Genomic DNA, 24,712 nt, shown 5'->3' with positions numbered 1-24,712 from the left:
TGCTGAGGAGGTCGTAGATAGCACGTTTAGCGAGTTGGTCACACCGCAGGTGAAAGTTACTGAGGGAGATAGCAAATGGGTGACTAAAAGACAGAGCAAGAGTAGGAAGGCAGTGCAGGTGTCCCCTGCGGTCATCTCCCTGCAAAACAGATATACTGCTTTGGATACTGTTGAGGGAGATGGCTCACCAGGGGAAGGCAGCAGCAGCCAGGTTCATGGCACCGTGGCTGGCTCTGCTGCACAGCAGGGCAGGAAGAAAAATGGCAGGGCTATAGTGATAGGGGACTCGATTGTAAGGGGAATAGATAGGCGGTTCTGTGGACGCAATCGAGACTCCAGGATGGTATGTTGCCTCCCTGGTGCAAGGGTCAAGGATGTCTCAGAGGGGCTGCAGGACATTATGGGGGGGAGGGTGAACAGCCAGCTGTCGTGGTGCACATAGGCACCAATGATATAGGTAAAAAACGGGATGAGGTCCTACAAGCGGAATTCAGGGAGTTAAGAGTTAAACTAAAAAGTAGGACCTCAAAGGTAGTAATGTCAGGATTGCTACCAGTGCCACGAGCTAGTCAGAGTAGGAATGTCAGGATAGATAGGATGAATGTGTGGCTCGAGAGATGGTGCAAGAGGGAGGGATTCAAATTCCTGGGGCATTGGGACCGGTTCTGGGGGAGGTGGGACCAGTACAAACCGGACGGTCTGCACCTGGGCAGGACTGGAACCGATGTCCTAGGGGGGGTGTTTTCTCGAGCTGTTGGGGAGGGTTTAAACTAATGTGGCAGGGGGATGGGAACCGATGCAGGAAGTTGGAAGGTAGTAAAACAGGGACAGAAGCAAAAGGAAGTAAGGGGAAAAGTGCAAGGCAGAGAAGACATAGTCAAAAATCTAAAAGGGCGACAGTACAAGGTACAGTGACTGAGGGGAGCTCAGTGAATAGGCCCAGTAATAACAAAAGGAATAAAACTGGAGATGTTAAGATTCAAAACAGAGGTAAACAAACCAACATAAGTGTACTTTACCTGAATGCTCGTAGTATTCGGAATAAAGTAAATGAGTTGATGGCACAAATCATCGTAAATGACTATGATTTAGTGGCCATTACTGAAACATGGTTAAAGGATGGTTACGACTGGGAGTTAAATATCCGAGGGTATCAAACTATTCGGAAGGACAGAGTGGATGGTAAGGGAGGTGGTGTTGCTCATGGCTCGTCAAGGCCGCGCCGCTGTGCCCCACGGGGCTGTGCTCCTAGCCCCACCCGGGGGGGAGAATCGGCCCCGGAAGTGGGCGTGAAGGCTGCCGCGGGTCACGGCCTGTCCCACGGCAGCCTTTACGATTCTCCGCATTTGCGGAGAATCTCGCTATGCCATTCATATGCAACTATTTTCCATTGATGGATAAATGGGCCATCAGACTCGGTAATAGGATAATGGCTGGTCATGCAGGAATGTCCTAAAGGGTAATGGGTCTCAGGTGAATCACCTTCTGTATTCCTTAAAGAGTTTAGGTCTGAATGGGACATTGTGAGCCATCCAGATGTGGGCATATCCCTTTGACTCCACTGCTAGCAGTCTTTTCTAACCCATATATTGCCTGCTACATCTTCTACCCCATTTCTGGACCCAAGTTCCTAATATCCCCCACATCTTTACTGCCTGCTGGATCTGCGTGTTGACTTTCAGCGACTGATGCACGAGGGCATCAAGATCTCACTGAGTGCCCACCTCTCTCAATTTACACCCATTCAAATAATAATCTGCCTTCCTATTTTTGCCACTGAAGTGGATAACCTCACATTTATCCACATTATGCTGTATCTGCCATGCATAGGCCCATTCACTCAGCCTGTCTAAATCCCACTGCAGCATCTCTGCATCCTCCTCACAACTCACCCTCCCACCCAGCTTCACATCATCTGCAGATTTGGAGATATTACATTTAGTTTGCTGTCCAAATCATTCATATATAAAGTGAGCAGTTGGGGTCTGAGCACAGATCCTTGCAGTACCCCACTAGTCACTGTCTGTCCAATCGGGAAAAAAAATATTTATTCCAACTTTTTATTCGCCACTGCCTACCAACTTTCTATCAATCTCAAGACACTCCCCATAATCCCATGTGCTTTAACTTTACATGTTAATCTGCTACGTGAGATCTTGTCGAAAGCCTTCTGAAAGTCTAAATATACCACATCCACTGGTTCTCCCTGGTCAACCCTACAAGTTACATCTCCAAAGAATTCCAGTAGATTTGTCACGCATGATTTTCCTTTCGTAAATCCATGCTGACTTTGCCTGATTATACCATTGCTTTCCAAATGCTGTGCTCTTAAATCCTTGATAATGGACTCCAGTAATATCCCTGCTACATGATTGCTACTGTGCGTAGGTGGTGGAGGGATTGAATGTTGATGGTGGGGAATTGGGTGCCAATCGAGTGAATTAACCTTGGATGGTGTTGAGCTTCTTGAGCTTTCACGGAGCTGCACTCAACCAAGCCACGGGGGGGAATATTCCATCACACTCCTGGCTTGTGCCTTGCAGATGATGGACAGACTTTGGGGAGTCAGGAGGTGAGTTACTCTCCACAGGTTTCCTAACCTTTGACCTGTCCGTGTAGCCGTAGCATTTACATGGCTAGTCCAGCTCAGTTTCTGGTCAAGGATAACCCCCAAAATGTTGACAGCGGGGGATTCAGCGATGGTAATGCCATTGGGGCAACGGTTAGATCCTCTTTTCTTGGAAAAGGTCTGTTGCATTTGTACGTGAACTGCTAAGGAGTTGTGAATGGTGCTGAACAGTGTTCAAGCATCTGCAAACATCCCCACTTCTGCCCTTATGTTGGAAGGTAGGCTATTGATGAAACAGCTGAAGATGGTTGGGCCTGGGACATTACCCTGAGGAGCCCCTGCAGTGATCTCCAGGAGCCGAGGTACAACGCCAACTATCTTCCTTTGTGCAGGTGTGACTCCAACCAGCGGAGAGTTCCCCCCCCCCCCCCCCCCCCCGATTCCCATTGACTCCATTTTTGCCAATGCTGCCTTGACATCAAAGGCAGTCACTCTCACCTCGTCTCTGGAGTTCAGCCTTCTATTCGTGTCTGCTGCTGAATTCTTTCTGCTGCCTTTGTTCGCTTTAAGCTTGACAATTCTAATGCACAAAATAATTATACCTTCAGTCGCCTCGGCGCCTGAGCTCTGGAATTTCTTCCCGACAACTCCTCCTCTTCCCTTGCTCACTTTCGCCCTTTGCAACACTGTCTCTTTGACCAAGCTTTTAGTTACCTGTCCTAATATCTCCTCGTAGTTAGTTTTATAATACTCCAGTGGAGCACACTGGGATGTATCATTATGTGAAAGGCACTGAAATAAGTTGCTATTGTTACCGCTGCTGTTTCCCCAGTTCTCTCTGTGTTACCGATTACTTCAATCCTCTCGATGCCGTTACCGCGGTGATGCTATTGAGTTTGCTGGCATTTGTCGGGACCACAGATGCAGTCGGATGTATTCATGTTGTCAGTCCTGTCGTTGCTGTTTATTGTCGAATGGACTGGGTTTCGACCACAATTTCTTTTTTATAAATGTATTTTATTCCAAACTTACTCAAAAATTACAAAAACGTCAACAATCAGGGGAACACACTCGCCAACTCGCAGTTTTACAATCTGCACAAGTTTACCCCCCCCCCCCGCCTCCTCCCCGCCCCTGCGACAAACAAGTCCTCGAATATGGCCATGAACAATCCCCACCGTGTCTCAAAGCCCTCCACTGAACCCCTCAATTCGAACTTAACTTTCTCCAAGTCGTACGGATCCCCTAGCCAGGCCTCCACCCCCGGCAGCGTTGTCGACCACCACTCCAGCAGGATTCTTAACCGGGCAACCAGAGAGGCGAAGGCCACAACGGCAGCCTTCCTCCCCTCCATCAGCTCCGGCTTTTCCGATATCTCAAAAATCACCACCATAGGGTCCATCCCGACCCTCACTGTCTTTGCTAGTGTCCTGAACACCCCCGCCCAGAATCTCTCCAACTTACCGCAGCCGCAGAACATGTGTGCGTGGTTTGCTGGTCCTCGCCCACACCTCTCGCACTTGTCTGCCACACCCTGGAAGAGCCCACTCATCTCTCCCGAGTCACGTGATCCCTGTGTGCCACCTTAAACTGTATCAAAGTCAGCCTCGCACACGAGGAGGTCAAATTCACCGTGCACAGAACTTCACTCCACACTACCAAACCTATCTCTCCCCCCCCCCCCTCAGCTCCTCCTCCCATTTCTCCCTCATCCTCACCACTTGCGTACCCCCCTGTTCTCCAAGCCACTCATATATGTCCCCAACCCGACCCTCCCCTTCCACGTCCGGAAGCAGCAACCGTTCCAAAAGGGCACATTTCGGAGGTTCTGGGAAACCCTTTCCACACCTTCCGTGCACATACCCTTGTAAATACCTGAAATCACTTCCCTTCGGGAAATATCTGTGACATTGAGTTGATGCTGCAGATACTACCAGGCAGCTATGTGAAACACGCAAGGCACAGAATTGTTACGGTGCAGAAGATGGCCATTCGGCCCATCATGTCTGCACCGGCTCTCCAAACAAGCATCATGACTTAGTGCTTTCCCCCAGCTTTCTCCCCCCTTACCCCCTGCACATTGTTTCTATTCCAATAATCATCGGTTGCCCTCCTGAATGCCCCGATTCAAGCTGCCTCCACCACACTTCCAGGCAGTGTACTTCAGACCCCAACCACTCGCTGTGTGGAAATGTTCACTTTCTCACATCACATTTACTTCTTTTGTAAATCACTTTCAAATCTGTGCCTCTCGTTCTCGATCCTATTGTGAGCGAGAACAGTTTCTCCCTGACTACGCTGCCCAACCCCTTCACGATCCTGAACGCCTCTATCACATCTCCTCTCAGCCTTTCTTCTCTCCAAGGAGAACAGTCCCAACCTCTTTGATCTATCTTCATAACTGAAGTTTCCCATCCCTGGAACCATTCTTGAGAACCTCGTCTGCACATCCTCCAATACGTCCACATCCTCCCGCTAGTGTGGCGCCCAGAGCTGTACACAATATTCCAACTGAGGTCTAACATAAGGAAGGCAGGGAGAGATGAAGACAGAGGCACAGAGGGAGAGACGGAAAGCAAGGCAGTGACACAGAGAGACAGATCGAGAAAAACAGAGATGGAGGCTAGTGGACGGGGGAAACATTGAGAGGCAGAATGTACGAGGAAGGCTGACTGTATTAGAGCGGATAATTAGAACATAGAACATAGAACAGTACAGCACAGAACAGGCCCTTCGGCCCTCAATGTTGTGCCGAACAATGATCACCCTACTTTAAACCCATGTAACCCGTATACCCGTAACCCAACAATCCCCCCATTAACCTTACACTACGGGCAATTTAGCATGGCCAATCCACCTAACCCGCACATCTTTGGACTGTGGGAGGAAACCGGAGCACCCGGAGGAAACCCACGCACACACAGGGAGGACGTGCAGACTCCACACAGACAGTGACCCAGCCGGGAATCGAACCTGGGACCCTGGAGCTGTGAAGCATTGATACTAACCACCATGCTACCGTGAGGCCCCAATTCATCTGGTATTCTGTAAAATGATTATTTTTGTTTTAAAAAATGGACAAGGCTTTACCCCGACAAGCCACGACTCATACCAGAGGAATTTCTAACCTTCAGACAAACTGGGGAGTCTCATTATCTTTCAAAAGGATGCTAATGCCCCTTGTTGGAGCTGCACAAATCTTCTTTACCTTTCTAAGGAAGAATTCTGGCCACCAGAGATGCTATGCCTCCAAGGGAAAGAATAGAATAGAATAGAACAGTAGAGCACAGAACAGGCCCTTCGGCCCTCGATGTTGTGCCGAGCAAATGATCACCCTCCTCAAACCCACGTATCCACCCTATACCCGTACCCAACAACCCCCCCCCCTTAACCTTACTTTTAGGACACTATGGGCAATTTAGCATGGCCAATCCACTTAACCCGCACATCTTTGGACTGTGGGAGGAAACCGGAGCACCCGGAGGAAAACCACGCACACACGGGGAGGACGTGCAGACTCCGCACAGACAGTGACCCAGCCGGGAATCGAACCTGGGACCCTGGAGCTGTGAAGCATTTATGCTAACCACTATGCTACCGTGCTGCCCTAAAGACTCCTACTATCCAATGTGGCATTATTGGGCGGCTGTTACCTGCTCCAAAACACAGTGTGTTTCAACCAGAGGCTTCTTTAGTTAACCCGAAACCACGCTGTCAAATGACTGGTACTTGAGCTCTCTGAATTCCTTCAATTAATGATCGATCGGGTCTTAACTCCAGTCACTGTTTGAACTCTGAAGAGGACAGGACTCCAGGCAGCAGGCTGTGTCTGTGTCGACCATCTTCTCACCAAACGGGTAGCAGCAGAAGGAGCTGTGTCCAAGGACAATTGCCTGGCCCTCAACTCCATCTTGGACTATAGGAACAATGGAACCTGTGCCTTCTTCCCTGGTGGAAGTCCTCACGCCTGGAATAACAGGTCACCCTTGGGAAACCAATCAATCTACCTCTGTACAAACCCTCCATTCGACTGATTCTGGCTCTGAATTCATGCAACAACATAACTTGTATTTTTTTTCGTGGCCTTGTCCTCCTTATTCCCCTTCCTGTTATTGTATGAGTGCAAAAGGGGGCAAACATTGCAATGTCCCTTTCATGCAGTTTGTCTGGGTGAAAATGAACCAACACTTTTATTTCAGCTTATCTTGAGTTTGCTGTGCAAGTTGACATCGAACATACAGTGCAGAAGGAGGCCATTCGGCCCATTGAGTCTGCACCGACCCACTGAAGACCTCACTTCCACCCTATCCCCGCAACCCAATAACCCCTCCTAACCTTTTGGACACTAAGGGCAATTTATCGTGGACAATCCACCTAACCTGCACGTCTTTGGACTGTGGGAGGAAACCGGAGCACCCGGAGGAAACCCACGCAGACACGGGGAGAACGCGCAGACTCTGCACAGACAGTGACCCAGTGGGGAATCGAACCCGGGACCCTGCCGCTGTGAAGCCACAGTGCTAGCCACTCTGCTACAGTGCTGCCCACAGTTATTCATGGAGGTTTGGAACACTCCAAGGTTAAGGGTTGGGGAAAATATGTCACCATTTACAAAGAGGGGAAATCAGAATTTTAAACCATCTTTCTGTTTAGAGACAGGTAAAGAGAGGAGAAACCAGGTCGTTTCAAATTAAATCCCCCTTCCTGTCTGTAACAATGTAAATAGACGCGTTCTATTCCTCTTCTATCCACACCATGTAAAATACGCTCTGTGCCTGTCGAAAAACATTCAGCGCAAGTTTCAGAATGTATGAAATAGACACGGTTGTTGGTAATAACCTCCGACTGAACTCTGGGCCTGTCCACTTCGCCACACCGAGCAGTTGAAAGGGGCTGAGAGCTCTGCTCTCACAGGGAGTATTAATGCTGGAGGCCGGCACCCCACTGCCTGTGCGTGAGGCTGCAAAGAGCCACCTGTTCTAGAGCATGTCACGTTCGCACAATGGTAAAAATACCGCTGGGTAACTGAAATGAGATGGATAAGGCTGGGAATATTCACTAGGTCAGGCATCTGCGGGAGAGAGAAAGGGGGCCTTCTTACAGTGAGTTGGGGCTTCGGGGGGGAGGGGGTTTAGGGATGCATTGTGTACCCGGGATATTGGGACGCCATTTATAAATGGCTTCCAATCCCTCGCTGCACTGATGAGTTCTGGCGAGTAGAGCATCTCAGTGCAGAAAACGGGGCAAAGTCCGGCCCCACTGGGGCCCCCCGATCTACCCGGATGGGCGTTAGGTTGCGGGTGTCATAATATCCATTCATGTATATAATGAGATGCAGACAGGCAGTGATTGACACACAGGATGACCAATGAACACACACGACACAGAACAACCAATCACCAGACAGGACACCACCACTATAAAGCTCACAGGGCATTAAGACTCCCGCTCTTTTCGGGACCCAGACACTGAGACAGTCGGAGTGCACAAGTCAGTGGACATTATTGCCATGTGGTAGCTAGTAAGTCTGGTCGAGCCAGTAAGAGGTCGTCAGTAGGATTAGTAGAGTGTCAACCCACAGCTGAACATGTACAGCAGTTCATAGTTTAAATAAATCCGTGTTGGATCATCTCCGGTGTTAGACGTTTGTTTCTAGCTTCCCTGCATCCAGTTGCAGTCGACGTCGAACCAACCCGCCTAACACATCAGCGGGGTGTTCCTCAGCCCTCTGAGTGCTAATCTTGTGAGCTACGGGACTCTGCCCCCATTCGGATAGATCGCACCCGCTATCATTTATTGTGAGGGGAACTGATTACAAGAGTAGGGAGGTTATGCATAGGTTATGCACAGGGCCGGCTCAAGGCACCGGCAACTCGGGCAGTCGCCCGGGGCGCCATGTGCTCGGGGGCGCCAGAGACTCGGGTCCCGCGCATGCGCAGTTGGGCCGGTGCCAACCAGCGCATGCGCGGTGGCCGCCCTCCCCCAGGGCGGCCCCCCCGGCTCGGTCCGCCCCCCCCGGCTCGGTCCGCTCCCCCGCTCGGTCCGCTCCCCCCGCCCCCCCCCCCCCTCGGTCCCCCCCGCCCCCCCCTCGGGTCCGCCCCCCCCTCGGGTCCGCCCCCCCCCCGCCGGTCCGCCCCCCCCGCCGGTCCGCCCCCCCGCCCCCCCTCGGCCCCGCCCCCCCAAGGGCGCCGAAGTTCAGCTTGCCCGGGGCGCCAGCAACCCTAGGGCTGGCGCTGGTTATGCATTAGAAGCAGTTCAGAGAAGGTTTATTAGACTTAATACCTGGAATGGGGTGGTTGGTCTGATGAGGAAAGGTTGGGAGAGGTTAGGATTGCATCCGCCAGAGTTCAGAAGCGTAAAAGGCAACTTGATCAAAACCTTTTACGAGCCTGAGTTGGCATTAACAGGGTGGATGTGGAGAGGATGTTTCCCCTTGTCGGAGAGTCTAGAACTAAGGGCGAAATTCTCCGCACCCGCGGAAAGTCGGCAAACGGTCGTAAAAATCGGGACCGTTTTACGACGGTCGCGAAGGCTTCATTTCCCGACCGATTCACTTCCTGGAAATGGGCGAGCAGCGCGGCCGCGTCAATTACGTGCGTGATGACGACGGAACGCGACGACGACACGAACCCGCCCATGTGACGCCGCCCGACGCCGTAAAAAGGCGCGGGCGACCACAGAATCTGTCGGGCAGGATGTCGGAGCCTAGGCGAGCTGCACCTCGCTTTATTGATGCAGACGTCGAGGCGCTGCTCGATGCCGTGGAGCAGAGGAGGGGCATCATCCGCCCGCGGAGAGGGCATCGCCAACCTGCCAGCACGGTACGCCAGGCCTGGCGTGACGTGGCTGCTGCCGTCAGTGCTGTGGGGCAGACCCCTCGCTCAGCAGAGCAGTGCCGAAAGAAGCTACACGACCTCACCAGGTCTGCCAGGGTAAGTGCCATGAGGGTGCCCCCTAGTCACAACCATCCCTCTCCCTTAACTGCCCGGGGGGGGGGGGGGGGGAGAGGGATTGGGGCAGAGTTATTTGAGGGTGGTTCACAAAGTTGTCACAGACCCAGCGCTCTGGCCCCGAGGAGAGATGCAATCATCTGATGACAACTTGCCCCCCCCCCAAACTGTGCCAGTATCAGAACGGACTTCTGATACCTACCGTTTTGTAATGATCTACCTATGTTTCCTCCCCCAACAGGCCAAGGCCGGTCATAACCACCGTGAGCGGCACAAGACTGGAGGGGGTTCGCCCAACATGCACCCCCTCAGCACCTTTGAACAGAGGGCACTGGACCTTGTTGGGGGGTCTGCCACCCGCGATATCGCGCAATGCGAGGTTGGCGGAACTGCAGCAAGTGAGACAACCCTCCCTGACAAACACCCTCCCCCCCCCCCCCCCCATCCTCTGTCCCTTCACACACCCTGCCCACTGGGACACCTCCCCCATCCTCTGTCCCTTCACAAACCCTGCCCACTGGGACACCTCCCCCATCCTCTGTCCCTTCACAAACCCTGCCCACTGGGACACCTCCCCCATCCTCTGTCCCTTCACACACCCTGCCCACTGGGACCGTCCAGCGGCCTGCCGAGCAAATCGAAATAACCCGTCTCATTCTCTTCCCTAGGACGTGATGCCGAACGACCAGGGCCGTCTGGCTGCAGACGGAGACAGGAATCTGCCGCCACCTCACCCGGGGCCTCACAACAGAGGGTGCCCGATCAGCGGGCAGCCCTATCTGCCCCAACCCAATCTGCGGACCAGGACGCACAGAGGGTTCGAGGTCCACCACCACCACCAGAAATGGCCAGGGACAACCCTCCTGTCGCTGAGCGGCCCCACACCCTGGAGGAGGCCCTAAACATTGAGAGCGTCGGGCTTGCGGCACTGCTTTCTCCCACCACATCCATCATCCCAGAGACACACACCCCGGCGGGCCTATTTAGTGATGAGTCTCCTGGGGCACAGTCTGGTTGGCACATCACAGATGAGCAGGTACAGCAGGTGGAGGTCGGAGCAACAGAGGGCCCGGACTCACGGAGGCCAGACCAGGCCCAGGATGCAGCTGGCTCCCAGACGTTTTCGGAGTTCCTGGAGTTTCTCAACCCACCCGCACAGCCGATGCCTCAGGAAACCCAGGGAAACAATGACGGGATGAGGGCTTCCTTCCAGACTCTGCAGACGCTGTTAGAGGAGTCGATCCGCGTCCAAGAGCAGGGAGTGGTGCCGCTCATGGCAGAGACCCAGTCCGACACCGCACGGGTGGCATCCGCGGTGGAGGCAATGGGTCAGGTTATGCAAGACGTTGGGATTAATGTGCACGCGTCATCCTCGGCCCTGGACAGGGTTGCCCTCTCACAGGCAGCAATGTGCCAGAGCCAAACCGACATTGCCGGCGCCCTGCGGGCCATGGCCGAGTCTCAGCAGGTCATTGGCCAGTCGCAGCAGTCAGTCGCCGAGAGCATCAACCGCCTGACACATGTGCTGGATGGCGTCGTGCACAATCAGGTTGAGATCGCACAGTCCCTGGCGGGAATGTCTAACTCCCTGGACTCCGTCTCTGCAAACCTTCGGATCCTGGTGGATACCGTTGCAGGCCTCCAGGACTGGCAGCGCCAGGTGTCGGTGGTGCGACGGGGAACCTCCCCGCTCGCACCTCTGTCCCAAAGTGAGGCCCGGGGGCCACCGGGCTCCCCGAGGGAGGAGGAGGTTTCGGGGCCCGTCCCATTAACTCCATCACGGGACGTCCCGGAATTCTCGGCCTCCCCCCGTCCCATCCCTGGTGCATCGGGTGGGCAGCAGGCAGAGCAGGGTGGCACAATGTCACCCGAGACGCCCGCAGAGCAGCCTGGCCCATCAAGGCCGGGTCGCCCCAGGAAACGCTTGGCCAAGGAGAAACGAGTCGAGGGGGGCGATTCGCAGCAATCCTCCTCCACTCCTGCTGTATCATCTGGGGATTCACTTAGACGTAGTGGTAGGGCCCGTAAGGCAACTAAGATAGACACTGAGTAAGTTGGCACGGGTGAAGGGCACAGTTTAGTTGTAGGGGCTAGGGCACCTGTAAATAATTGTTAATATTAAACGCACTGTTCCACCTTACTTGTAATACCGTGTGATTGTTCCACAGCCACAGGAATCGTGATGGTGACCGAGTGTCGCTGGGGGTGACGGGTGGTGAAACCTCGGTGCCGGGTGTGCAGTCCCTGCCCCTACCCCCCTCCCACAGCTAGCCCACGCGGGCACGTGATGGAGTGTCAGTGACGAACTCAGCGGCCACCAAGGTGGATGGTTCAGCTATTGCCATGGGTCAGACTCTCTCTAACGATTCTGAGCTCACAGCTCTTCACAGAGCGGGCTGTCATCATTCCACATGGCACTGATCACACCCGCTGACACAGCCATCAATGTTGTGCCATTCCGTCTGGACCCAGTGATAAGCGTCATGTCGAAGTGGAGCAGTGTACACTGAGGGGGGGGGGGGGTTGTGGTGGTGGCAGTTGTGTGGTGACCCTCTGCATGACTAGCGATGCAGGTGGTGGTTTGGTGTTCATCGGGGACGTCACATGCGATGCGTGAACCGTGCTGCCACCAGGGCGTCGCGTGCCCGCCGTCCTTGCCGGGTCCGTCGTGCCGCCTCCTGGACATCACCAGCACCTGGGTCGTGTCTGCGTGCTGCGCCCGCCACTCCGCCAGCGTCCTCCTCCTCCTCCTCCTCCTCCTCCTCCTCCTCCTCCTCCTCCTCTGTGCTGGCACCACTGCCACTAGCTTCTCCCTCCGCCTCCTGCAACAGGTCATCTCCCCTCTGCATCGCGATGTTGTGCAGCGCACAGCAGACCACTACAATGCGAGCGACCCTGTCGGCCTGGTACTGCAGGGCCCCTCCGGAGCGGTCCAGGCACCTGAATCTCATCTTCAGGAGGCCAAGGCAGCGCTCCACCACACCCCTGGTTGCTGCATGGGCCTCGTTGTATCGTGTTTCCGCATTGGTCTGAGGCCTCCGTATCGGCGTCATCGGCCAAGACCTCAGCGGATAACCCCTGTCACCTAGCAACCAGCCCCTCAGCCGGGGGGGACGTCCCTCAAACATCGCAGGGATGAACGACTGCGCTAGTATGTAGGAGTCATGCACACTCCCTGGGAACCTTGCACAGACGTTCATGAACCTCATGTGGGGGTCGCATACCACCTGGACGTTAATGGAGTATGTCCCCCTCCTGTTTGTGAACACGTCCCTGTCCACAGCAGGCGGGCGCATGGGGATGTGAACACAGTCGATTGACCCCTGAACCCTCGGTATCCCGGCCACACTGGCAAATCCACAAGCTCGTGAGTCTTGACTTGCTCGGTCCTCGGGAAAGGTGATGTAGCGATCGGCGATGGCATAGAGGGCGTCGGTCACATCCCGGATGCACCTGTGCACCGATGACTGGGAGATCCCAGAGACGTCCCCGCTCGGAGACTGGAAGGAGCCGGTAGCATAGAAGTTCAGAGCGACCGTCACCTTGATGGCTACCGGGATCGCGTGTCCTCCCCCCGTTCCACGTGGGGCGAGGTGCGACAGGAGTTCGCAGATATGTATCACCGTCTGCCTACTCAGCCGGAGTCTTCTCCTGCAGGTGATGTCCGGCATTGTTAGGAAAGAGACCCGGACACGGTACACCCTCGGCTTTGGTCGTCGCCTCTGACGCCGTGGCTGCACCCTCACTCTCTCCTCTTCCTCTTCCTCCTCCTCCTCCTCCTCCTCCCTCCTCCTCCTCCCCCCCCCCATGCTGCTCGACGACTGGCAACTCCTCGGCCCTTCCCTCTGCTGCTGCAGCTGGCCCTGCAGCCACTGCGGGTTGTGGGTGTGGATGCTGCTGCATCTCCAAATCCAGTAGAGCGGCCCCAACCACTGCGCAGAACATAGCCGTTCTGTTCCCATGCATCGTGCTAACCTACAGAAGGGTGGTGGGGGGGCAGAGAAACGGGACATGTTAGACAGACGTTAGTCGACACCTCGGCAGCCGCCAGCCATGGGATACCAGTGTGTCCCGGTGGCCTGGTCGCGCTGCTGACACGCGGTCAGCCTAACCCCTGGTCACTTCCTGCATCCAACGGCCAGTAAACTATGGCCTCCTCACGGGTGCGTCAGTGGCCTGTGGCCGGAAGCCACAGGGGAACCAGCGGCCGTGTCCTCGTCACCTGCACACCATGGCATGGTGGCAGACATTTTGTTACGGGGTTGGACGGCTCACTCTCTACCTAACCCCCCCCCCCTCCGTCGCCCCCCACTGCCCCCTCCGTCTCCCCCACTGCCTCCCCCGTCTTCCCCCACTGCCTCCCCCGTCGCCCCCCACTGCCCCCTCCGTCTCCCCCACTGCCTCCCCCGTCTCCCCCACTGCCCCCTCCGTCTCCCCCACTGCCACCTCCGTCTCCCCCACTGCCTCCCCCGTCTTCCCCCACTGCCTCCCCCGTCTCCCCCACTGCCTCCCCCGTCGCCCCCCACTGCCTCCCCCGTCGCCCCCACTGCCCCCTCCGTCTCCCCCACTGCCCCCTCCGTCTCCCCCACTGCCTCCCCCGTCTTCCCCCACTGCCCCCTCCGTCTCCCCCACTGCCACCTCCGTCTCCCCCACTGCCTCCCCCGTCTCCCCACTGCCACCTCCGTCTCCCCCACTGCCTCCCCCGTCTCCCCCCCACTGCCCCCTCCGTCTCCCCCACTGCCACCTCCGTCTCCCCCACTGCCTCCCCCGTCTCCCCCACTGCCACCTCCGTCTCCCCCACTGCCTCCCCCGTCTCCCCCCCACTGCCCCCTCCGTCTCCCCCACTGCCTCCCCCGTCTTCCCCCACTGCCCCCTCCGTCTCCCCCACTGCCACCTCCGTCTCCCCCACTGCCCCCTCCGTCTCCCCCACTGCCACCTCCGTCTCCCCCACTGCCTCCCCCGTCTCCCCCCCCACTGCCCCCTCCGTCTCCCCCACTGCCTCCCCCGTCTTCCCCCACTGCCCCCTCCGTCTCCCCCACTGCCACCTCCGTCTCCCCCACTGCCTCCCCCCGTCTCCCCCACTGCCACCTCCGTCTCCCCCACTGCCTCCCCCGTCTCCCCCCCACTGCCCCCTCCGTCTCCCCACTGCCTCCCCCGTCTTCCCCCACTGCCCCCTCCGTCTCCCCCACTGCCACCCTCCGTCTCCCCCACTGCCCCCTCCGTCTCCCCCACTGCCACCTCCGTCTCCCCCACTGCCTCCCCCGTCTCCCCCCCACTGCCCCCTCCGTCTCCCCCACTGCCTCCCCCGTCTTCCCCCACTGCCCCCTCCGTCTCCCCCACTGCCACCTCCGTCTCCCCCACTGCCTCCCCCGTCTCCCCCACTGCCACCTCCGTCTCCCCCACTGCCTCCCCCGTCTCCCCCCCACTGCCCCCGCTCTGGACCCCCTCCCGTTCCCAGGGATGCCTTCCCCGTTGTGGCCAGACTCGAGCGGTGCGCTGAGCGGTGCGCTGAGCGGTGCGCTGAGCGGTGCGCTGAGCGGTGCGCAGAGTGGTGCCCTGACCTCCTCCAAGCAGTCGTCAGCCAGGCCGACTGGTTGACGAATTTAAAAAGCAGGTGTGTTTCACGACGTCCAAACAGGGCGCCATGACGTCGGGACTTCGGCCCATCCGGGCCGGTGAATAGCGGGGGGGCTCTCAGTGGCGATTCTGGTCGTGTCAGGGGCGGGAAGGAGGCGTTTGTCGGGAAACGCGACTCTGACAATTTGCGGGGTTCGGAGAATAGCGGGAGGGCGTCGGAACAGCGTCGCCGTAAAAATTTCCAACGCCCGCTATTCTCCGACCCGTCGTGAGTCCGGAGAATCTCGCCCTAAGTGTCTGAGGTAGCGTGCCCCTTTAAGATGCCGAGGTCTTGGAGGGTCATGTGACCCGTCGGGCCGGAGCGCGCAAATCTGTTCAGAGTTTGGAGTTGTGGAGTACGGTAACGATTATCTCTGTGAATAGTTATTTGCCTCAATAAACTATTCACCAGTCTTTCGAGGTCACTGTTTCAAAAATAAGAGGGCGCTAATTTAAGGCAGGGACGAGGAGGATTCTTTTTCTCTCTGAGGGTGGTGGGTCTCCGGAACTCTTTACCTCAATAGGCACTGGAAGCAGAGATTTTGCATATTTGTAAGGCTAGCCCTGGAGGTCAAAGGCAAGTGAAAGTAGCTCCTTCTTCCATCAGCAAGCTGTCAACAATGCCACTCAACTCGGTCAACATTTCTCTCTCTTGCGTTTTACCCGGAAGCAAATTGGCCTTTGCAGAAAATAAAGGAGAGTCCGGGGAAAAGATCGAGCTGCCGTGTCAGCAGCGTTCCCAGGAACATATACCAGCTCTGCCCCATCAATGAGTTCAGCTCCATCTCACTCCAAAGTGCCAGTATAATGAGATAGCTGATAATAATTGCTCCCCCTTGGCTTCAGCCCACGTCATCGAAAGGCTGCACTCAGTGAAACACGGAATAGATTAGCTGCATTGCTCTGTCACTATACCCTCTGAGTCAACTCTGGTCAGCTACAGCCCAGAGAGAAAACCAGTCTCCAATTCACAACCTCTCTTAATTAAACTCTCTCATTCAGGACGACTGCTGTAAGATAGAACGGAAACGCATTCTATTCATTCTGTGTATCTAACCCCGTGCTATACCTGTCCTGGGAGTGTTTGATGGGGACAGTGTAGAGGGAGCTTTACTCTGTATCTAACCCCGTGCTGTACCTGTCCTGGGAGTGTTTGATGGGGACAGTGTAGAGGGAGCTTTACTCTGTATCTAACCCTCTGCTGTACCTGTCCTGGGAGTGTTTGATGGGGACAGTGTAGAGGGAGCTTTACTCTGTATCTAACCCCGTGCTGTACCTGTCCTGGGAGTGTTTGATGGGACAGTCTAGAGGGAGCTTTACTCTGTATCTAACCCTGTGCTGTACCTGTCCTGGGAGTGTTTGATGGGACAGTCTAGAGGGAGCTTTACTCTGTATCTATCCCCGTGCTGTAGCTGTCCTGGGAGTGTTTGATGGGACAGTGTAGAGGGAGCATTACTCTGTATCTAACCCTCTGCTGTACCTGTCCTGGGAGTGTTTGATGGGACAGTCTAGAGGGAGCTTTACTCTGTATCTATCCCCGTGCTGTAGCTGTCCTGGGAGTGTTTGATGGGACTGTGTAGGGGGAGCTTTACTCTGTATCTATCCCCGTGCTGTACCTGTCCTGGGAGTGTTTGATGGGGACAGTGTAGAGGGAGCTTTACTCTGTATCTAACCCTGTGCTGCACCTGTCCTGGGAGTGTTTGATGGGAACAGTGTAGAGAGAGCTTTACTCTGTATCTAACCCCGTGCTGTACCTGTCCTGGGAGTGTTTGATGGGGACAGTGTAGAGGGAGCTTTACTCTGTATCTATCCCTGTGCTGTACCTGTCCTGGGAGTGTTTGGTGGGGACAGTGTAGAGGGAGCTTTACTCTGTATCTAACCCCATGCTGTACCTGCCCTGGGAGTGTTTGATGGGGACAGTGCAGAGGGAGCTTTACTCTGTATCTAACCCCGTGCTGTACCTGTCCTGGGAGTGTTTGATGGGGACAGTGTAGGGGGAGCTTTACTCTGTATCTAACCCCGTGCTGTAGTTGTCCTGGGAGTGTTTGAAGGGACAGTGTAGAGTGAGCTTTACTCTGTATCTAACCCTGTGCTGTACCAGTCCTGGGAGTGTTTGATGGGGACAGTGCAGAGAGAGCTTTACTCTGTGTCTAACCCCGTGTTGTACCTGTCCTGGGAGTGTTTGGTGGGGACAGTGTAGAGGGAGCTTTACTCTGTATCTAACCCCATGCTGTACCTGCCCTGGGAGTGTTTGATGGGGACAGTGCAGAGGGAGCTTTGCTCTGTATCTAACCCCGTGCTGTACCTGTCCTGGGAGTGTTTGATGGGGACAGTGTAGGGGGAGCTTTACTCTGTATCTAACCCCGTGCTGTACCTGTCCTGGGAGTGTTTGATGGGGACAGTGTAGAGGGTGCTTCACTCTGTATCTAACCCTGTGCTGTACCAGTCCTGGGAGTGTTTGATGGGGACAGTGCAGAGAGAGCTTTACTCTGTGTCTAACCCCGTGTTGTACCTGTCCTGGGAGTGTTTGATGGGGACAGTGTAGAGGGAGCTTTAATCTGTATCTAACCCCGTGCTGTACCTGTCCTGGGAGTGTTTGATGGGAACAGTGTAGAGAGAGCTTTACTCTGTAAACTCTTTGGGGCAGCAGGGTAGCATGGTGGTTAGCATAAATGCTTCACAGCTCCAGGGTCCCAGGTTCGATTCCCGGCTGGGTCACTGTCTGTGTGGAGTCTGCACGTCCTCCCCCTGTGTGCGTGGGTTTCCTCCGGGTGCTCCGGTTTCCTCCCACAGTCCAAAGATGTGCGGGTTAGGTGGATTGGCCATGCTAAATTGCCCGTAGTGTCCTAATAAAAAGTAAGGTTAAGGGGGGGTTGTTGGGTTACGGGTATAGAGTGGATACGTGGGTTTGAGTAGGGTGATCATGGCTCGGCACAACATTGAGGGCCGAAGGGCCTGTTCTGTGCTGTACTGTTCTATGTTCTATGTATCTAACCCTGTGCTGCACCTGTCCTGGGAGTGTTTGATGGGAACAGTGTAGAGGGTGCTTCACTCTGTATCTAACCCTGTGCTGTACCAGTCCTGGGAGTGTTTGATGGGGACAGTGCAGAGAGAGCTTTACTCTGTGTCTAACCCCGTGTTGTACCTGTCCTGGGAGTGTTTGATGGGGACAGTGTAGAGGGAGCTTTACTGTGTATCTAACCCCATGCTGTACCTGTCCTGGGAGTGTTTGATGGGACAGTGTAGGGGGAGCTTTACTCTGTGTCTAACCCCGTGCTGTACCTGTCCTGGGAGTGTTTGATGGGAACAGTGTAGAGGGAGCTTTACTCTGTATCTAACCCTGTGCTGTACCTGTCCTGGGAGTGTTTGATGGGGACAGTGTAGAGGGAGCTTTACTGTGTATCTAACCCCATGCTGTACCTGTCCTGGGAGTGTTTGATGGGGACGGTGTAGAGGGAGCTTTACTCTGTATCTAACCCCATGCTGTGCCTGTCCTGAGAGTGTTTGATGGGGACGGTGTAGAGGGAGCTTTACTCTGTATCTAACCCCGTGCTGCACCTGTCCTGGGAGTGTTTGATGCTGACTCCTGTATACATTGCGTGATTTGAAATGAGTTGGCTTGTATATGACTTACATTAACGCAATTTCTGTTCGCCATTCCTGTCGTTATAGCAGCAGCAGCATCAGCAATGCGTACTCTGCCTGGGCAGTGACAGGCTTTAGATCAATGCAAATATTTCTTCCATTCGGTGATCCTTTGTGGATTATCAGCAGGGCCCCAGCAGCTGCAGAATTCTCCTTCACCTCAGTAACATTGCAATTCGGCAGCAGATTAAACTCACAGCTGGCCAAGGTAAGCATGTCCTGTCAGAGCCCGAGGTGGCTCCTGTCATCTTAGCGGGACGTTGCTGGCGTACGTTCAGGTCGGGCCTCATTACAGGCAAGGTTCAATCCCAGTGGGAACATGAGCAGCAAGCACGTTGCCTTAGTTCAACAAGGAACAGCAGAAACAAATCACGCCCCAGAGAGCACTGAGCGCACAGAGAGATTGCAGTTCTATCAGCCGCACCAACACCACACACAGCGATAAAGAGAATGAAAATCTCCCCCTCTCCCTCCATTCACAGTCACACCCTGGCAAGCCTGCTCCCAGTCAAAGGGGATTAAACCTCTCAGCCACCTCTCCCAAGTAAAAGCTGCAATTTAATTCAGGAAACGGTTGACCATTACAATATTACTAACAGCAGGAAAAAGCGAACATCCTGAAAAACACAACAGGCCTGGCAGCAGTGAAGCGAGAGACTGGCCGGGATTCTCAAAGTGTTGACCCAGCGTAAACACCGGAGTGTTTCACGGCGGCGTCAATGGGCCTTGGCCCAGCAATTCTGGAGCCCACGGGGGGGGGGGGGGGGGGGGGGGGGCAGCACGGCGCCGGAGCGGTCTGCGATGCTCCAGCTGCCGTACGTGGGCCCTGCACTGCTCGCCGTGGGTCCGCGCATACACGCGGCGGCCGCTTCCCCGTCAGCGCCGCGCAACATGGCAGAGCCACACAGCAGGCCGGCGGGAAAGAAGGTAGCCCCCTCCCCCCAGATCGTGGGCCTGGCCGACATGGAGGCCAACCCCCCCCCACTCCCACCCCAGAGACTGATCCCCGCGCCCCCCCACCCCTCCAGGACGGCCACCGCAGCCACGAAACCGAGCACCCGCCGGGTGGAACCATACGTGAACCATGCCGGCGGGTACTCGGCCAGTTGACGGCGGAGAATCACCACAGGGGCCTCTTTCAACGGCCACCCCGACCGGCGCAGCGTTGACTGCATGTGCGCGATTGCCGCCGATTCTCCGGTGGCCAGAGGATCGCGTCCTGGCGTCGGGCCCGATCACGGGTCTGAGGCCCGATTCTCTGCCCCCGCGCCGAGCTCCATTTCGGCACGGAGGCTCGGAGTAACCCAGCCACGGAGTTAATATTTCAATTCCGTATGACCCTTCCTCAGGGCTCGGAACGTCATCGCAAGCAGGTTTACTACTCTTAGCCTGTCCCATCTGTGAGAATATGCCTGACCCACTGTCCCACCCAGTCCCAGAGGGGGGAGGGGGGGGGGGGAGACAGTGTCTGACCCACTGTCCCACCCAGTCCCAGAGGGGCGAGGGGGGGGCAGTGTCTGACCCACTGTCCCACCCAGTCCCAGAGAGGGGAGGGGGGGGGGGGACAGTGTCTGACCCACTGTCCCACCCAATCCCAGAGGGGGAAAGGACAGTGTCTGACCCACTGTCCCACCCAGTCCCAGAGGGGGAAAGGACAATGTCTGACCCACTGTCCCACCCAATCCCAGAGGGGGGAGGGGGGGGGGACAGTGTCTGACCCACTGTCCCACCCAATCCCAGAGGGGGAAAGGACAATGTCTGACCCACTGCCCCACCCAGTCCCAGAGGGGGGGAGGGGGGGGGGGGGAGAGTGTCTGACCCACTGTCCCACCCAGTCCCAGAGGGGGAAAGGACAGTGTCTGACCCACTGTCCCACCCAGTCCCAGAGGGGGGGGGGGGGGGGGGGGGGGGGAACAGTGTCTGACCCACTGCCCCACCCAGTCCCAGAGGGGGAAAGGACAGTGTCTGACCCACTGTCCCACCCAGTCCCAGAGGGGGAAAGGACAGTGTCTGACCCACTGTCCCACTCAGTCCCAGAGGGGGAAAGGACAGTGTCTGACCCACTGTCCCACTCAGTCCCAGAGGGGGAAAGGACAGTGTCTGACCCAGTGTCCCATCCAGTCCCAGAGGGGGAAAGACAATTATAAGGCAATGCAATTCGGGATGGATCACAAACACAGCCAGCGATGCCCACATTCCTTAAATGAATAAAAATATCTATTTTGAAGAAAAGCTGCTAGTTATCCTCAATGCCTTGGTCAATGTTGTTCCCTTAACCCACATCACATCAAACACAAAGTAATCTACTCAGTGCACAAGATGGCCGCCCTGTTCCCTGAATTCCAACAAAATTACACTTCAGTAGTTCTTCATTGCTTTTGAGCCTTTCGATGGTCAAGAAAAAAAGCCACATCAATGTAAGTTTCTTATTTTTTAAATATAAGTGGAAGTTTCTGTGTCGTCCCTTCCCCCTGTCAAAGAGACTCCAATATTTTTTGGCATTCGTTTCAGATGTCTCGTTCTCCGGCTCCATCTGCATCGCTGATGAGCAGCTGAATATAGAATTATTTTTAAAAACCTTGAGCTCTGACAGGTCAGCGCAGAGGAGCCAGAGATAGATCCAAAAGCTCACAGCTTCTGGCATTTAACCCCCAGAGATCAGGTTTGGTGCATGTCCTGGCAGCTCAATCTCTTATTCCAGTGGAAGACTGTCATGTGTCAGGGCCGGTTGGAGCGGCGAATAAGGCACAGGCAGGGAAAAAAGGATGGACAGCTCGGGGAGAGAAATAAAGACGGCACAAGAGAGGCGGATACACAGGGAGAGACAGATTGAGACAGAGATTCTCCGGTTGTTGCCGTTCTCTTTTCCCGCCGGCGGCACACCCCGCCCGTGGGTTTTGCGGCACAGTGGGGTGGTGGCAGTGGGAAATCCCATTGTGACAGAGAGATTGGGAGAGAGAGGTTGAGACAGTTAGACACAGGCTGGAGACATGGGGGGCGATTATCCGCTCCTCTCGCCATGCGTTTCCCGGCCGCCCGCTATTCGCATGTGGCGAGATTCTACCTTCCTCGAGATTGTCAATGGGAACACCTGGATAATCCCGGCCACAGAGAAAGAGGTCCAGACAGTGGGGGCAGAAACAGAGCAAAGAGACACTGGGACAGAGAGCCAGGGGCGGATGGAGTTAGAGACAGGAAACAGGGTGAAGAGACTGAGACAGGTACAAGTAAAGATAAAGGGACAGTGTAACGACACTCTGGGCTAGTGCACGGTCCATTCCAGCCCCAGGTGACCCTGAGTCGCAAAGCAGGTGAAATTAGATTTTATATTAATACCAATGACTTTGATTCAATTGAATTGACCACAGTCACCAGGTTTGTGAAATTTGAACATAAGTAACCGTTTATCATGTACAGTATTATAATTAAACTGACAGAAACATTTAACTGACTAATATCCCTTTCACAATCGCACCCTCCCCAACCTTTCTAAACCCCCCCCCCCCCCCCCCCCCCCCCCCCAATTCTCTAAACACACAGGCAAGCAACACAGAGGGGAAAGGGTGGCGGAAAGGTAAATAAATTAGCGATAAAAATAGAAGGATAAAGGATCTTTGATGCACTGGTTAATGTCTTTCTGAGGTTCAGCTTTCATTTTGGTGCTTCTTCCTTCTCGGTGTGAGATGGTTTGCGCTGGAATGTTTGCCTACTTTCTCTGTAGATTCAGGATCATTTCAAGTTGACAGCAAAGATATGCCAGGCACTCACTGATTTTAGAACTATTATGCAGTTCTTTACTTCAGCAACGAGGGCGAGAGACCGCATTTCTTCACCTTCTAAGGTCCAATCACATCGACCAAGTTCTCTCAGAAAGCATCCCACAGGAACCAATCACTGACTGTTGTCAGGTAGAACACTGTCCCTGGCCAACACACTGATTTCCAGCCAGCCAATCAAACTGACATGCCTCAAAACCTCAGAGAGATGCTCAAAAATAATAACAGTGCAATTATATTAGCTGATTTCAACTTTCCCAACATTAATTGGGATAGTCACTGTGTTAAGGGCTTAGATGGAGTGGAGTTCTTAAAATGTACGCAGGAGAACTTTTTAGATCAACATGCAGAGGGTCCAACACGGCGCAGTGCTGGACCTAATTCTGGGCAATGAAGCCAGACAGGTGGTTATGTTGTTGGTGGGGGATAGCGACAACAACTTGGTACAATTTAAGTTTGTCATAGACAAAGAAATAGACAAGTCGCAAAAAAAGGTTGTGGATTGGGGAGAGCGGATTTTAGTAAAATAAAGCAGGATCTGGCCAAGGTAGACTGGAAAAGATTACTTGCAGGGTAAATCTACAGGATCTACAATGGGGGAGGGGGAGGGGGTGTTCAAAAAGGAAATGGGTGGGTTACAGGCCCAACATGTTCCCTCTGGGGTAATAGGAAGCCCATGGAACCATGGATGACCAGAAACATTCAGGATACGATGGGAAGGAAAAGAGAGGCTTTTAGCAAGTACAGTGGAGCAAATCAACAGAGGTATTAGTGTGTACAGAAAGTGCAGGATGGAGCTTAGAAAGCAATTCGGAGAGCAAAGAGAGGATATGAGAAAGCAATGGCTGGTAAAAGTAGGGAAAATCCCAAGATATTCTCTAAGTATATGAATGGGAAGAGGATAACCAGGGAAAGAGTAGGGACCATTAGGGACCAAGGGGGAAATATGTGGGTGGAGCCAGAGGACATTGGCAGGGTGTTGAATAAATATTTCACATCTGTCTTCACCCAAGAGAATGAGAAGGCAGATACCGAACTCGTGGAGAGACTGTGAGGTTCTTGAGCAAATTGTCATAGGAAGTGACAAGATATTGGAGGGCTTTAAAGTGGACAAACCTCCAGGCCCGGATGAATTGTATCCCAGGATGCTGTGGGAAGCAAGGGAAGAGATTGCAGGGAAGTTTGTACATTCTCCCCGTGTTTGCGTGGGTCTCTCCCCCACAACCCAAAGATGTGCAGGGTAGGTGGATTGGCCACGCTAAATTGCCCCTTAATTGGAAAAAATTAATTGGGTACTCTAAATTTTTTTTTTGGTAAAGTAAGAGCCCTTCCCATTTCGCTCCTTTGTTCCCATTTATTTTGCTTGACTATTTTTGGTCCATGATTGCGATTGTGCCTTTAAGCAGAAGAGTGCTTGTCAGGACAGTGTGTCCCTAGGTTTTGTATTTTTGGAAACGAGAAACCAGAATCGTTTGCACCGAGTGAATCTGAGGAACCGGTTTTCACAGATTCACAGAATAATACAGTGCAGAAGAGGCCCTTCGGCCCATCGAGTCTGCACCGATGCATGAAAAACACTGGACCTGCCTACCTAATCCCATTTGCCAGCACTTGGCCCATTGACTCGAATGCTGAGGCAAGTGCTCATCCAGGTACTTTTTAAAGGATGTGAGGCAACCTGCCTCTCCCAGGCAGTGCATTCCAGACTGTCACTACCCTCTGGGTAAAAATATTTTTCCTCAAATCCCCCCCTAAAACACCTGCTCCTGACCTTGAACTTGTGACCCCTTGTAACTGACCCTTTACCTAAGGGGTAAAAGCAAATTACTGCGGATGCTGGAATCTGAAACCAAAGAGAAAATGCTGGAAAATCTCAGCAGGTCTGGCAGCATCTGTAGGGAGAGAAAAGAGCTAACGTTTCGAGTCCAGTGACCCTTTGTCAAAGCTGACCCTTTGCCTAAGGGGAACAGCCGCTCCCTATCCACCCTGTCCCTGTCCCTCATAACCTTGTACACCTCGATCAGGTCTCCTGTAGTCCAGCAAAAACAACCCAAGCCTATCCAACCTCTCTTTGTAACTAAAATGCTCCATCCCAGGCAACATCCTGGTGAATCTCCTCTGCACCCCCTCAAATGCAATTACATCCTTCCTATAAT

The 24,712-nt window shown here is 54.4% G+C and overlaps 1 protein-coding gene across 1 annotated transcript in view; it reads right to left on the bottom strand.

Moving 5' to 3' along the window:
* Positions 1-19,084, bottom strand: part of LOC119975532 (gamma-aminobutyric acid type B receptor subunit 1-like) — a 236,340-nt gene extending 217,256 nt beyond the window's left edge. Inside the window, exon 1 of the mRNA XM_038815323.1 lies at positions 18,770-19,084. The gene's annotated coding sequence lies outside the window, so the exon portion shown is untranslated. The remainder of the gene's footprint in view (positions 1-18,769) is intronic.
* Positions 19,085-24,712: the final 5,628 nt, after the last annotated feature.

The sequence above is a fragment of the Scyliorhinus canicula genome, chromosome 13, assembly GCF_902713615.1.
Source record: "Scyliorhinus canicula chromosome 13, sScyCan1.1, whole genome shotgun sequence".
Classification (NCBI taxonomy): Eukaryota; Metazoa; Chordata; class Chondrichthyes; order Carcharhiniformes; family Scyliorhinidae; genus Scyliorhinus; species Scyliorhinus canicula.
This window is presented reverse-complemented; position numbering and strand designations above follow the sequence as displayed.